We start from the raw sequence: 16,531 nt of genomic DNA, 5'->3' as shown, positions 1-16,531 counted from the left end.
TAGCTGGTCTCTTGGGAATGTAGTGGCCCTTCCACAGATATTTTGAGTAGGTTATCTATGCTATGTAGGTTATCTTACAGTGTCTTACGTTTATTTTTCTCACCCAATTTTCTCGATTAAAAAAATCCTCTTGTATTCTGTGAATTGTTGCAGTTTACTTTTACCTTGAACTAATTTTTAAGAAATCTAATTAAAAAAATCTAAGAAATCTTATGGTTTACAAAATCCATAAGTGTACCAGATAGTTTTCAATGCACAGCGATTCAATTTAGCAAATATTTACTAGATTCAGCCTCAGTGCCAGTTTGTGCTGTTCGAAGTGGTGGAGGGTACAAAACGTCTGACTGGTTTGGCCTCTCAGTTCACAAACTAGTTGTTACAAGGAATTTGGAAAAGTTAAACTATAACTGAAGAAGATACATTTTGAAGAAACAAATAGTTCCTTGAGAGGGGTGAATTTCAAATTGCAGAAACAGTTGCATAATTTTCTTAATGGCATTCCTGTTTAGAAAATTCAGACACTGTTTTCTTTGAATCATTTACTTGGATAAGCCACCAAATATTTTTATTTTTCATCTCTACTTGAGACAAACATATTATTGTTCCCCATTGCATGAAAATATAATATGGAGACTGAAATAAATATAAAATGTATAAGAGTCTGAAATAAGAACTTAAGCTGAAGTTAGGTTATAATTCTTTTTTTTTTTTTTTTTTTTTTTTTTTTTAAAGGACATATTACTTTTATTATCAAGAATATCTTAGGAATTATTAGCCTGTTGGTAGACTAAGAATGAAATTATTTCTCTTTTTCTTTTTTTTTTTTTTTTTTTTTTTTTTATTGTTGGGGATTCATTGACGGTACAATAAGCCAGGTTACACTGATTGCAATTGTTAGGCAAAGTCCCTCTTGCAATCATGTCTTGCCCCCATAAAGTGTGACACACACCAAGGCCCCACCCCATAATTCTTAATGGTAACAGTACTTAGTGCTATAGATTTGGTTTAATTTATTGTTGTTATCTAATAAATGTCTGCTACATTTCAGTCCTGTAGACACTGAGGAGGAACCAAACATGAAGGGGGAATGATGCTTAACCTCTAACTTTAAAAGGTAGACTTTCTAGCAAGGATAAAGAGACAGGTAGACAAGCAAATAAAATGGAATGTTATAGAAATTGTGATGAATCATGAACAAACGTTAATGGAAGGATAGAGTTATAGAAGAAAAGTTTGAAAATCTACTATAGCATCATAAGATTTTAAAATATGCTCATAATTAATATACAAATATGACTAGTTTAAGGAATTACTATGCATTTGGCATTGTGTGGGAGCCTAGTAAAATATAGACATAGTTTTTGCACTAAAGTGTTTAGATTCTGTTTGAAAAGATTAACACCATGGATACATGAAAAACTGGAAAATTATATCTTTAAAAGTACTAATTGCATGTTAACCAGATGCAAGACATAGATTTTGCTTGGATTCTAACTAAAATGGAACAACTATAAAAATACATTTGTAAGAAACAAAAAAGACTATAAGGAATGCTATATTTTATACAAGAAAAGGGTCACAGCCTGGCATGGTAGTCATGCTTGTAATCCCAGCACTTTAGGAGCTAAAAAGGTCCTCCAAGGTGGGAGGATCACTTGAGCCAATAGTTCAAGATCAGCCTAAACAAAATAGTGAGCCCTCATCTCTACAAAAAATAGAAAAATTAGCCTGGGTCTGGTGGTTGTGCATGACTGTTAATCCCAGATACTCAGCGACTAAGGAGGGAGGATTACTTCAGCCTGGGAATTTGAGGTTGCAGTGAGCTATGATGATGTCACTGCACTCTAGCCAGGGTGAGAGCAAGATTCTGTCTAAAAAAGGGGGGGGATTAAATATGAAAATTTATATTTTTTGTCTGTATTTCAAAAGGAACAATGAAATGATAAACCAAACTATTATAAAACTGATTATCTACAAATATAAGGAGAGAAAATGGGAAGCTAGGGCTCTCTTTACTTTGTTTTATAGCTCTGAATATGGAACCACTTAATGTTTTACAGAGCTTAAATCAAATCAAATCAGATCCAAAGAATGTTCCACAAATCAAAATTATGCGAAAACAAATAAAACGAACTGCATAGCAAGTTGCCAGAATAACTACACAGGAAAAAATTATTGAAAGTTATTTTAAAACATAGTATTTTGACTATACAAATCTAAGATCAAGAAAACAAGAATTCTAAACTATAGTTGCAGAGCTTACTAGTAGTAATATTGGTATTATTTTGGAAAAATATAATTATTATATATGTTATGATAAAATAAACAATCATTGTGATGGTTTTAGGAATCATGGTTGTTAGAGTAAGAGGAAAAAAGACCAATTACAAAATGAACTATTTAAGTAAAATCTCTATAATGTGAATTAAAAACATGAGGATAAATTCAGAATTTATTTTTGTCAAACATGTGTTTCTTTTTGTGTTCATTGAAAAGTACAAAAGAGAGAGGGAGACAAGATGGCAGACTGAAGCCAGCTTTCAACAGAGGCTCCCGTCCAGAAGGAGAGTTAAGGGACAGGAATTTAGTAGGTGTCCTGGTGGACTTGAGCCTCACCAAGAGTGAAGAACGCACATCAACACCGCTGAGGCAAGCTGTGATCACAAGGAAGCAAACAAAAGGTACAAAATCCACCACCAGGCGGACGGGAGTCCCCCTCCCCCATGAGACCGGCTCAAGAGCCCCACAATTGAACAAGCGGGCAGAAATTAAAGGCCCTCCCACTATACTCCAGGGAGAGACCTTCTAAAAACTGGACCTACCTCCCCTACTGGGGTGCCGTGGCGTTCTCCTGCCGGACATAGGGCTGAATAAAACTTTGGGAATCCTTTGCCGGCAACCCTGAATCCCCGGCGCTCCCCTCCCGCCCACTGAGGTCTGGAGGCCTGTCCCCCAGGAATTCGGATCCTTGGGTGATTTCTCAAGGGGAGTGGACAGTCCCCGATTTGCGACTGGTCGGCATTGACTCTGAGGCACGCGAGTGAGGAGAGGGCACCCGGCTGAAGGGGAGTCACGCCTCGCGGCACTTCCCTGCGGTGCAGTGCACCAACCCTCCCCGGGCATACGGGGCCCAAGACTGAATAAGACTCTGGCCTCCCCGCTGAAAGCTGAGAACCCCTACTCTCACTCAGGGTCTGAGGGCCTATCCCGCAGGAGTTCGGCTCCTTGGGTGATTTCTCGAGGGGAGTGCACAGTGCCTGAGCTGCGTCAGGTCAGCGCTGACTCTGGGACACGTGAGCGAGGACAGGGCACTCTGCTGAGGGGAAATCAAGCCTTGGCGTCACTTCCCTGCAGTGCAGTGCAGGAGCCCTCCCTGGGCCGTATTGTTGCGTAAAACTGAATGAAACTCTAGCTTCCCCCCACCCACTCCCAATCGGGGTCTGGGGGCCCATCCCCCAACAGTTCTGATTCTTGGGGGATCTCTTGAGGGGTGTGGACCCAGCACAAACTGCGGCCGCTCAGTGCTGACTCTGGGGCGTGGGACAGAGGAGAAAAGGGTCGCCTGAGTGCCCACACCAGAGCAGCAGTTCCCTGGAGGTAGATCAACAGCCGTTTTTTCTTTAACGGCAGAACGCTCACTTCTGGATATTCTGAGGCCACACCCCCTGTCTCCCTGGGCAACCAGAGGAGGCCACCGCTGAGCGGGGGATTTCCTGACACGGCTCACAAACCCGGGAAACTTCCAGGGCGGGGCTGACCCAGAGAGGTGTTCGAACGCAAATCTCCAGCAGCAAAGACGTTTGAACTCAAAACAGCCCGTCTTCTGTAGGCGATTTCGACAGGAACAGAGACAGAACCCCGCAAAGTTGTCTGTTCTGTTCTGTTCTGTTCTGTTGGCAGCATCCATCAGGGACGGGGCTAAGCCTGAGTGAACACCTCCTTCCCATCACCTGCATCAAACACTCAAAGATGTCAGGCCCCATCTCCTCCTGCTAGATAGCGGCAGTCTGCAGGGGCCTGGCAGACTTCCTTGTGATTCAGGCAGGTGCAAACCCCTGGAGTGTCTGTTCACTGCAGGCAACTGGGTTAGCCATCTGCAGAGATACCAGTGACTGGGTCAGACGGAGGGGCAAAGTGGGGAAGGAGACGTCAACCTTTTGCTCTGTTTGCTGGGTGGCTCCTCCTGGCTCCACGCTGCACTGGGGTGAGCCGTGTCAGAGGAGTCACCAGGCCCCTGTGATCCAGTTCCCAGAGACCTCTTGAACTCTCCCACCCGAGGCAAGTGCCGATTGAGACAGCGGATTTGGACCTTTTGAACTGGGCTAATAGACTGAGGACTTTTCAGGCAGTGCCCTGGGTGTGCGATTGTAGGAAGGTTTGATTCTCCTTTTCCAACTGGGGCCAGAGGTGGGCAGGCGGGGTGACTTAATTGCTGATTTTTCCACACAGCTGAGACTTCAAGCCAGAGTAGAAGTTGCAATAGGATCGAACAGAAACCAGCTGAAAGCAAGACAGAACCACTTTGCTCCACCACACCAGACAGGGCCCCAGTTTCTCAGGCCACAACACTGTACGGGCCCTCGATAAAACCCCAGGGGAAAAACCAAAGGGAGTAAAATAACCATGGGGCGGAATCAGCGGAAAAACTCTGGTAACATGAATAACCAGAATAGATCAACCCCCCCAAGAAAAGATACGGCAGATATGATTGAAGATCCCATTCATAAACAACTGGCTGAAATGTCAGAAATCGAATTCAGAATTTGGATTGCAGATAAGATTAATAAAATGGAATTAGGAATTCGAGGAGAAATTCAAAAATTGTCTCAAGAATTTAATGAATTTAAAGACAAAACCACCAAAGACTTAGACACACTGAAGCAAGAACTTACAGCCCTCAAAGATATGAAAAATACAGTAGAATCCCTCAGTAACAGAATGGAGCAAGCAGAAGAAAGGATTTCTGACATTGAAGATAAAGTCTTCGAACGCTCCCAATCTCTCAAAGAGGAAGAGAAATGGAGAGCAAAAACGGATCACTCACTCAGAGAACTCTCAGATAATTCGAAAAAAAGCAACATAAGGATTATAGGAATTTCCGAGAATGATGAAGTCGCCTCCCAGGGCACAGAGGCCCTTCTGCATGAAATTATGAAAGAAAATTTTCCAGACATGCCTAGAGAATCTGAAATTCAGATAGCAGACAGCTTCAGAACCCCAGCATGATTCAACCCCAATAAGTCATCCCCCAGACATATCATAATTAGCTTCACTAAAGGTAACATGAAAGAGAAGATTCTCAAAGCAGCCCGGCGAAAGAAAACTATAAAGTACAAAGGTAAGAATATTAGAATAACTGCAGATCTCTCTGCTGAAACTTTTCAAGCCAGAAGAGGCTGGTCATCAACTTTTAATCTCCTAAAGCAAAAAAACTTTCAACCCAGGATCTTGTATCCAGCTAAACTGAGTTTCATCTATGATGGAGAAATTAAATACTTCAATGACATTCATATGTTGAAAAAATTTGCCATAAGTAAACCAGCTCTTCAGGATGTTCTCAGACCTATACTCCACAATGACCAACCCAATCCTATTCCACAAAAGTAAACTCACTCAGAAACTTTGGATCAAACTCCAACTTCCACACTGGCGAAAGGATTAAAAATGGCCACTGGACCTTTGAAAAACTCAATACCCAAAATTCCACCAGACTTATCAATACTCTCCATCAATGTGAATGGCTTAAACTGTCCTCTAAAGAGACATAGGTTAGCTGACTGGATACAAAAACTCAAGCCAGATATTTGTTGCATACAAGAGTCACATCTCAACTTAAAAGACAAATACAGATTCAGGGTGAAAGGATGGTCATCCATATTTCAGGCAAATGGTAATCAGAAAAAAGCAGGTGTTGCAATTTTATTTGCAGATACAGTAGGCTTTAAACCATCAAAAATAAGGAAGGACAAGAATGGTCACTTCATATTTGTTAAGGGTAATACTCAATATGATGAGATCTCAATTATTAATATCTATGCACCCAACCAGAATGCACCTCAATTTATAAGAGAAACTCTAACAGACGTGAGCAACTTGATTTCCTCCAGCTCCATAATCGTCGGAGATTTCAACACTCCCTTGGCAGTGTTGGATCGATCCTCCAGAAAGAAGCTGAGCAAAGAAATCTTAGATTTAAACCTAACCATCCAATATTTAGATTTAGCAGACATCTACAGAACATTTCATCCCAACAAAACTGAATACACATACTTCTCATCAGCCCACGGAACCTACTCCAAAATTGACCACATTTTAGGTCACAAGTCTAACCTCAGTAAATTTAAAGGAATAGAAATTATTCCATGCATCTTCTCGGAGCATCATGGAATAAAACTTGAATTGAGTAACAACAGGAATCTGCATACCCATACAAAAACATGGAAGTTAAATAACCTTATGCTGAATGATAGCTGTGTCAGAGATGAGATTAAGAAAGAAATCGCCAATTTTTTGGAACAAAACGACAATGAAGACACAAACTATCAGAACCCCTGGGACACTGCAAAGGCAGTTCTAAGAGGGAAATTTATAGCACTGCAAGCCTTCCTCAAGAGAACGGAAAGAGAGGAAGTTAACAACTTAATGGGACATCTCACGCAACTGGAAAAGGAAGAACATTCCAACCCCAAACCCAGTAGAAGAAAAGAAATAACCAAAATTAGAGCAGAATTAAATGAAATTGAAAACAAAAGAATAATACAACAGATCAATAAATCAAAAAGCTGGTTTTTTGAAAAGGTCAATAAAATAGATAAACCTCTGGCCAACCTAATCAGGAAAAAAAGAGTAAAATCTCTAATATCATCAATCAGAAACAACAAAGACGAAATAACCACAGACTCATCAGAAATCCAAAAAATCCTTAATGAATATTACAAGAAACTTTATTCTCAGAAATATGAAAATCTGAAGGAAATAGACCGATACTTGGAAGCGCGCCACCTTCCAAGACTTAACCAGAATCAAGTGGAAATGTTGAATAGATCCATATCAAGTTCAGAAATAGCATCAACTATACAAAACCTCCCTAAAAAGAAAAGCCCGGGACCAGATGGTTTCACGTCAGAATTCTACCAAACCTTTAAAGAGGAATTAGTACCTATATTACTCAACCTGTTCCAAAATGTAGAAAAAGAAGGAAGACTACCCAACACGTTCTATGAAGCAAACATCACCCTGATCCCCAAACCAGGAAAAGACCCAACAAGAAAAGAAAATTATAGACCAATATCACTAATGAATATAGATGCAAAAATATTCAACAAGATCCTAACAAACAGAATCCAGCAACACATCAAACATTATACATCATGACCAAGTTGGTTTTATCCCAGGGTCTCAAGGCTGGTTCAATATACGTAAATCTATAAATGTAATTCACCACATAAACAAATTAAAAAACAAAGACCATATGATTCTCTCAATTGATGCAGAAAAAGCTTTTGATAATATCCAGCATCCCTTCATGATCAGAACACTCAAGAAAATTGGTCTAGAAGGGACTTTTCTTAAACTAATAGAGGCTATCTACAGCAAACCCACAGCCAATATCATATTGAATGGAGTTAAATTGGAATCATTTCCACTCAGATCAGGAACCAGACAAGGCTGCCCATTGTCTCCATTGCTTTTCAACATTGTAATGGAAGTTTTAGCCACCGCAATTAGGGAAGAAAAGGCGATCAAGGGTATCCATATAGGGTCAGAAGAGATCAAACTTTCGCTCTTCGCAGATGATATGATTGTGTATCTCGAAAACACTAGGGACTCTACTACAAAACTCCTAGAAGTGATCAAGGAATACAGCAGCGTCTCGGGTTACAAAATCAACATTCATAAATCGGTAGCCTTTATATACACCAACAACAGTCAAATTGAAAAAGCAGTTAAGGACTCTATCCCATTCACAGTAGTGCCAAAGAAGATGAAATATTTGGGAATTTACCTAACAAAAGACGTGAAAGATCTCTATAAAGAGAACTATGAAACTCTAAGAAAAGAAATAGCTGAAAATGTTAACAAATGGAAAAACATACCATGCTCATGGCTGGGAAGAATCAATATTATCAAAATGTCCATACTACCCAAAGCAATATATAATTTCAACGCACTCCCTATTAAAGCTCCACTGTCATATTTTAAAGATCTTGAAAAAACATTACTTCGTTTTATATGGAATCAGAAAAAACCTCGAATAGCCAAGACATTACTCAGAAATAAAAACAAAACAGGAGGAATCACACTACCAGACCTCAGACTTTACTACAAATCGATAGTGATCAAAACAGCATGGTATTGGCACAAAAACAGAGAAGTAGATATCTGGAACAGAATAGAGAACCAAGAGATGAATCCAGCTACTTACCGCTATTTGATTTTTGACAAGCCAATTAAAAACATTCAGTGGGGAAAAGATTCCCTATTTAACAAATGGTGCTTGGTGAACTGGCTGGCAACCTGCAGAAGACTGAAATTGGACCCACACCTTTCACCATTAACTAAGATAGACTCATTGGATTAAAGATTTAAACTTAAAACATGAAACTATAAAAATACTAGAGGAGAATGCAGGGAAAACCCTTGAAGAAATTGGTCTGGGTGAGTATTTCATGAGGAGAACCCCCTGGGCAATTGAAGCAGCTTCAAAAATACACTACTGGGACTTGATCAAACTAAAAAGCTTCTGCACAGCTAAGAACACAGTAAGCAGAGCAAGCAGACAGCCCTCAGAATGGGAGAAGATATTTGCAGGGTATATCTCTGACAAAGGTTTAATAACCAGAATCCACAGAGAACTCAAACGCATCAGCAAGAAAAAAACAAGGGATCCCATCGCAGGCTGGGCAAGGGATTTGAAGAGAAACTTCTCTGAAGAAGACAGGCGCAAGGCCTTCAGACATATGAAAAAATGCTCATCATCTTTAATCATCAGAGAAATGCAATCAAAACTACTTTGAGATATCATCTAAGTCCAGTGAGACTAGCCTATATCACAAAATCTCAAGACTAGAGATGTTGGTGTGGATGCGGAGAAAAGGGAACACTTCTGCACTGCTGGTGGGAATGCAAATTAATACATTCCTTTTGGAAAGATATATGGAGAACACTCAGAGATCTAAAAATAGATCTGCCATTCAATCCTGTAATTCCTCTGCTGGGCATATACCCAGAAGACCAAAAATCACAACATAACAAAGATATTTGTACCAGAATGTTTATTGCAGCCCAATTTATAATAGCTAAGTCATGGAAAAAGCCCAAGTGCCCATCAATCCACGAATGGATTAATAAATTGTGGTATATGTATACCATGGAATACTATGCAGCCTTAAAGAAAGATGGAGACTTTACCTCTTTCATGTTTACATGGATGGAGCTGGAACATATTCTTCTTAGTAAAGTATCCCAAGAATGGAAGAAAAAGTACCCAATGTACACAGCCCTACTATGAAACTAATTTGGGACTCTCACATGAAAGCTATAACCCAGCTACAACTTAACAATAGGAGGAAGTGGGAAGGGGGTGGGTGGGTAGAGGGAGGGGGATCGGTGGGATCACACCTGTGGTGCATCTTACAGGGGTATTTGCGAAACTTGGTAAATGTAGAATGTAAATGTTTTGGCACAGTAACTGAGATAACGCCAGAAAGGCTATGTTAACCACTGTGATAAAAATGTGTCAAATGTTTTATGAAGCGAGCATATGATGCCCCATGATCATATCAATGTATACAGTTATGATTTAATAAAAAATAAATAAAAATACTGAAATTAGCAAAAAAAGTACAAAAGAATTATCTTTGTACCCTCAGTGATTCCTCAATAATAAAAAAAGTCCTAGAATTAGTAAGAAACGTGTCTCAATAAATACTCATAATGCAGAGATTATAGTCCCTTAATAATGATGTCACAACAAAAGCCCTTTAATATTATTTCACAACAAAAGAAACCAGGGATAGTGGGAAAATAGCTGCTTCTTAGCCAGGGACAGAAATTATATAAAATATGTCTATTCAATAGTGAGAAGTGTATCAAATACTATTTTGATAATATAAACAAAAAATAAAACAAAAAACACATGAGCCAACTTGAAAAGTCCCTTATTGCCAAAGATGGGTTGATTTCATCATTAAGTAGAAAAAAGATCAAGTCAAACATATAAAAGTCCACAAATTTATAATAATTCTCAAAAATCAAATAAACTCTAATTAGCCATTTTTTGTAATTGCTGGGATGCCAATTTATATGATGAAAACATTAAGTTAAGGAAAAGTGTCAAACATTCACCAGGTCTGACAATTAAGTTTATGACTGTGCTCGTATGTTGTTATACAAACAATTTGGGAAGGTTTTATAACCTTGGTATATCAGAGTTTCACAGCTGTGTTTGTGCTGAGATGTGGTGGCATCTTGCCGAGTGATGTTCATTATTGTTATCGTGTGTGTGTGCTGTTGAGACAATGTCAGAGCTTGAATTAGAACCATGAACAAACGTTAAATATCTTGTTGTACTTGGCAAGAGTGGAAGTAAAATCAGGGACATGTTAGTCTAGTTAGTAAAATCAACCATGAAGAAAATGGCTGCATACAAATAGATTAAACTCTTCTGAGGAAAGAGAGGTTGGGGCAGCCAGAAATGAACAGAAATTATGAAAACATTGCTAAAATTCATTAAATTGTGCATCAAAATATAGGAAGAGAAAATGAGAAGCATAACAGACCAAGTAAGCATTGATAGAGAAACAGGAAAATCTTAACCCAAAATCTTGGCATGAAAAAGGTGCAACTTTTGCCTCACAACAATGCACCAGCTCACAGGACACTGTGAGGGAGTTTTTAGCCAGTAAACAAATAACTGCATTGTCACACTCTTCCTACCCACCTGATCTGGCCTCCAATAACTTTTTCCTCTACCTGAAGATAAAGGGAATATTGGAAGAAAGACATTTTGGTGATTCGCAGGACATCAAGGGTAATACATTGACAGCTTTCATGGCCATTCCAGAAAAAGAGTTCCAAAATTGCTTTGAAGCGTGGACTAGGTGCTGGTGTCAGTGCACACCTTCCCAAGGGGAGTATCTTTGAAGATGACCATAGTGACATTCAGTAGTGAGGCATGCAGCACTTTTTCTAGGATGAGTTCTTGAACTTAATTATTAGACCTTGTAGGCTATCTTTTGTATGCATTGTTTTTCAGGGTAACCAGTAGTTGATAAGGGAAAGTTCTTATTTATAGAAAAGTTGTCGCTATAATAAAAATCAAGCACTAAAATAAAAAGCTAAAAGTAAAATTAAAATAAAAAAGAGAGCATTCAATGTACAGTACTTGAAACTTCTTAAGGTACCGTAACAAGAACCACACAGCACAATATTTGAAGTATTTCTTTCTTTCTTCTTCTTCTTCTTTTTTTTTTTATTGTTGGGGATTCATTGAGGGTACAATAAGAAGTATTTCTTTCTTAAAAATTTAACCTGAATATAATGAATTTCTAAATACAATAAATAGTTTATAGGAAATATAGGGACAAATGAACCATGAGGACATAATCAGCTAAATTCACAGCATGGGAATTATAGAATAAATGAGCCAATTTTTTACAAAGTACACATTCATTACGAAGGGAGGGACTGTTATAGACCTACGGAGACTTAAGAGGCATATCAACCAGATGTAATGTGTGTATTTTGGATTCTGATCTAAACAAACAAGGTATAAAGACATTTTTGAGAATGTGGGGAAAATTGTATATGTGTATTAGATTACATTAAGACATGACTATAATTCGGGGAATATGAAAATGACATTGTGGAGAAAGACTTTATCTGTTAGACATTAAAAAGAAGAGAAAGATGAAGTGTGGGTAAATGTTAAGAATTTTTAAATCCTGGTGATGGGCATACAGAAGTTCAGTATATTGTACTGTCTATTGTGTGTTCTCTATTTGTCATCATAATAGTCCAAAAAGTAAACAGAAAATGGCATTACATATTGTTCTGTATTAAGAATGATAGATACCATAACAATGGCATCATTTTAGATGCTCTTAAACTGGTAAAGATTAATGAATCTTCAATGTTGGAGAGTATGTTGCAGGATGGGTACTCTCTCTTATGCCTCTGGTAAAGGGTAAATTGAATTGAAAACAAGTTAAAGTTTCTGGAAAGTAATTTGGATGTAAAAGTCTTAAAAATGTTTGTACTCTCCCTATGTAAATAGGTGCTACCATACGCTTTTACTGTTACTTATTTTGTTAGCTCCACTTAGGCACATGTAGAATTAGAGTAGCATTTTATCAAATCAGATTTTATTAGTGCAAGATCTGAAAGGTGTCAATTATGCCAGGCTCACACGCACATTTCCTCCGCGTATATAGATTTAATAAACTAATCTATTATCTAAATAAGGTGGCGCTGCTCATTTATTTTTAAAGGCAAATAGGCCTAAACAAGATATTTCCTTTTCTAAAAGTTAACATGAACACAATTAGAATTTGATACCGTAAAGGTATGATTCATTCCTTTTTGTTAGAATACATGTATTTGAAAAGAGAGGGATTTTATTGTGTGTAATGTAGAATTAGAACCAATTTAACCTTCTAAGGAATAATTTGCTTATCTTGAGGAATGTCAGGTGGGAGGTGTTTGCTTATGTAAATCAAACATTCTATATAATTTTTTTGTTGGCATTCTTATTAGAATTTTTTTAATGATAAGACAGACAAAAGAAAGGTATATTGCATTTACTTCCCAAATTGCAATAAAAAATGTTGACTCTGCTCTGTACCACTGCTATGAGAATTCTCACTATTCTGAATCTACAGGAGCATAAACAAGTGACTTTATATGTTTTGCATTGTGATTTGAATTTTATATCATTGCTGTATTTGAAGTCTTTTTATTATACAGTAGTGGCATTTTTGATATCTTTCTTTTTTCTCTATTTCATTTTCTTTTCTTACTCTTCCTTTTTTATTTTATACTTCCAACAGTGGTTGTGGGAAATGGTTCACAAGGGAGAAAGTTACTCTCTATTCATTAAGCAACCTCAAAACTCAGAGAAAAAAAAGTTTTCTTGGAGTTGCAAACATGAGAATTTCCTTCTGTCTTGGGTAAATAAGAAATAAATTGCATAACCTCATATTGTGTGTTAAATTTAAAGCTGTGGATAATTTCGCACTAAAGGACTCATTTTTCTAGTTTTAAAGGGCTGTAGAATTGGGCAAAAACTAGTATTTCTAGCACCCATAATAAACATTTTAATAAATATTTCCATACTTGGGGGTTGGAGGATTCTCATGGGTTGAGTTTGTTGTGGTCTTTTTTAGATCATTAAAAAAAATTATGAAAAGACAACACAATATTCATCCAGCTACTCTAGAAAGAACTTTTCTATATAAGAAAACTTTTTTTTAATTAAGGCCTACAACCAGCATTAAACCTTGGATTATGCTCCAGATGAGGGGTGAATAATGAAATGGAAGGGAGCTGTGATGACCCCTTTGCATTTCTTTCCCCTACATTTTCCCTTCAGCATCCTTTTTGGAAACTAAGCTTGAAGGGAGCAAACTTCGGAGGTTGTGTGAAAGTCTCTAGAGCTAGGAGTGAAGCAAGCGCGAGGTGGTGAGGTGAGTCTCACAGATCCATGGGTCAAGCTGATGATCTCTTGCCTTTGGACCTTCAGACAAATTTAGAAACATGGGACCTCTGAGGAATGCTGACCCAGTGTCTTGCCCAACACCCCATTTTGAAAAATAACGAAGTAACCCACTAATTACTTTCCAGTGTTAGCAAAGAAATGAAATAAACCTTTGCTTTGTGACTCATTCCTACATGAAGATTCACTCCCTGCCCTAATACCAAATGGAGATTTTTCTCCATCTTTGGGCCCAAGAGTTCCTAATTTTCTGTTCCACCCTCTCACCCATTACCTACAATTTTACCCTTACAAACACAACACGCTATCTTGTAATTTTTTTTTTTATCGTGAAGGCTAATATTAAAATAGGTCAATACTATATCCATGTAACAAATTGCATCGTACCCCCTATGTCTATAAGATGGGAAAAAAGGGGGAAAAAGGAACAGATCCTGCCACGCAAACCATGTTTCCTTCTTTGATGGGGCTATTACGTTTAAGAATAGGAATTACTTTAAACGTGGTGTTTCTCGCAGTATTTTAGTCGGTAAGGGTGGGGGAAATACAGACTAAATCGTAGTGAATGATTTAAATCCACAGTTTGTTAAACACTATACCAGAAAGCTTGTTGATTAATAGATTTACATCAAATTGGACAAGTTTTTTCCAACATTACTAAAATTATTTACTCTTTTAGTTTTAGTCCATATTTTTTATTACTGATTAGAAGACAGAATAATCCTTTTTATATTATGTTAAGCATTGTTATGTGTTGTTGTTGTTCTAAGCGCTTGGTATTTATCAAATCATTTAAATCTCATTTAATCCTGAGAGTGAGATATTGCTGTTCTATCTGTTGACAGCTGCTTTTCATCACTACTGGAGCATCCTTTAGAAATCATGAGTGAGTGTTGCTGGTTTGTGGATGAGAGAGATGTGGCACTCACATTTCTCTCTTTCCTGACAATTAGAGGTAATTTAGCTCACCTGATTGTCTATGCACTTGACCATTTTCTCTCTTCATAGTCTATGGGGTCTCTAGAAACTACGTACATGATTGAGGTGTCTCATGCCAGCTCCACAAAATAGCACCAGAATAATCTGTGGTAATACAAAGCTGAGTTTATTCTGACCTCAGGAAAATCAAGTACTACCTGGACAGAGTAGAGCATTCATGGGGCCTCAGAGAGGAAAACCTAAAATGGGAGCTTTTGTGGAGATGCGGGAATCTGGGTAGAGGCAGCTCTTTCCAGGGAAGGGTTGATTAGGACCTGTGCAGGGACCATAATCCCAATGATGGGTGAACACAGCAAGATACAGATTCTGAGGCAAGAGTTCAGAGAGTTGGAGGTTATAAACTATCATTCGATGTCTTCTATTGAAAACTTGAGGAATCTTTTAGAAGTTTATGAAATTAAGAAAGAAATTATTTGCAAGTCATCTTCCTGAGCAAAAGACTCCTGGAGGGTAAAGTAAGGTGGATGCCAATGGTGAAAGTCATATTGATCCTGATAGTAAACTGTCATTGGTTTTAATATTCTAGCTCAACATTCCATCATACATTAAATGAGGAAATGAAGATATAAAAGCAAATAAACACAAACAAAGCTAAAACATGCTTAGCTATAAGGTGAAATTTAACCAGTCAATGAAAAGTAAGCTATGCTAGAATAAGATGAAGGTGATCTGATTTAATGTTAATTAATTTGTTGGTGTTGGTGAGCATAACTAAACATCTTGGTGTTTCAATTGACCATAACTCAAGAAGTTAGTAAGGTATGGTTGCTTTACGAAGACTAATTCATTTTAGGTTGGGTTAATGATACATTATGGAGTATGTAAAGTAATGGGCTAGCCCCAACACAAAGTTTGACCTACATTAATTCAACTATCCATCTATCTAATTATTAATTAAAATGATGAATTATTTGGGAAAATTATGCTTCCTGGTGGCTTACAGTTCTCTATAAATGGACATGAAGTAAGAGAGAAGTTAAATTTTTTTGCATCTTCAAACAAACAAGCTGTTCTGTTGTGTGCCAAAAAGTATGTGCAGTTAAACCCAATTTGAAAATAATTGTCTTGAAGCATGTACGTTCTACTTCCAGGCAAAAGAATGTCCTTTTTGGCAGAGAAAATAATTTAAAATGGCTACTTACTACAGGTAAGAGAGGAAAGTTGTGATACCAGAAATCATAAAAGGAAAAAAAAAAAAAAAAGTAAGACATACATCTATGTCTGATAGTCATTCTCTGATAATTATTTAACCAAAAACATGAGATTTGGGTCTTGCCTTCAACAAACTGTGAGCTTTTTGAGACAAGGGTGAGGTCTCAATTATGGAAGCAGGACTATGTATTGTACAGGCTTAGCATACAACAGGTGTTCACTGAGTCGTCTCTGATAGACGGAAACTGTGACAGACATGAAGTTTATGGTCATAAACCCAACACTATCCTTGTGAGTATAAGCATTTTATTCAGACATGGAGATTTGTAAACAGCGACATTATGTGAAAAAGTAGAACAGATGTGAGGGTCATGGAATAGGAAGCCCTCAACCATTAAATCTCTAATGGGGAGAGCTTGACATTGCAGTAGCATTTTGCGGACCTGGAAGCAGAGGAACATTATGGAAAAGTCACAGCACTGGAGCAGCATAACATGTTGATATCCAGCAGATATTTCAGCTGGAGCATAGGCGGAATGTAGCAGTGGCAGTGGGAAAGCTGGGGTTTAGGTAGAAAGCAGCTTGTCCGTGGCCATAGTTGCCATAGTAAGAAGTTTGGAATTGATCCCATATGCATGGGGGAGACTCTAAATGCTTTTAAGCAGT

The sequence above is a fragment of the Nycticebus coucang genome, chromosome 10 (assembly GCF_027406575.1).
Source record: "Nycticebus coucang isolate mNycCou1 chromosome 10, mNycCou1.pri, whole genome shotgun sequence".
In the NCBI taxonomy this organism is placed as follows: Eukaryota; Metazoa; Chordata; class Mammalia; order Primates; family Lorisidae; genus Nycticebus; species Nycticebus coucang.
Note: the sequence above shows the minus strand (reverse complement) of the source record.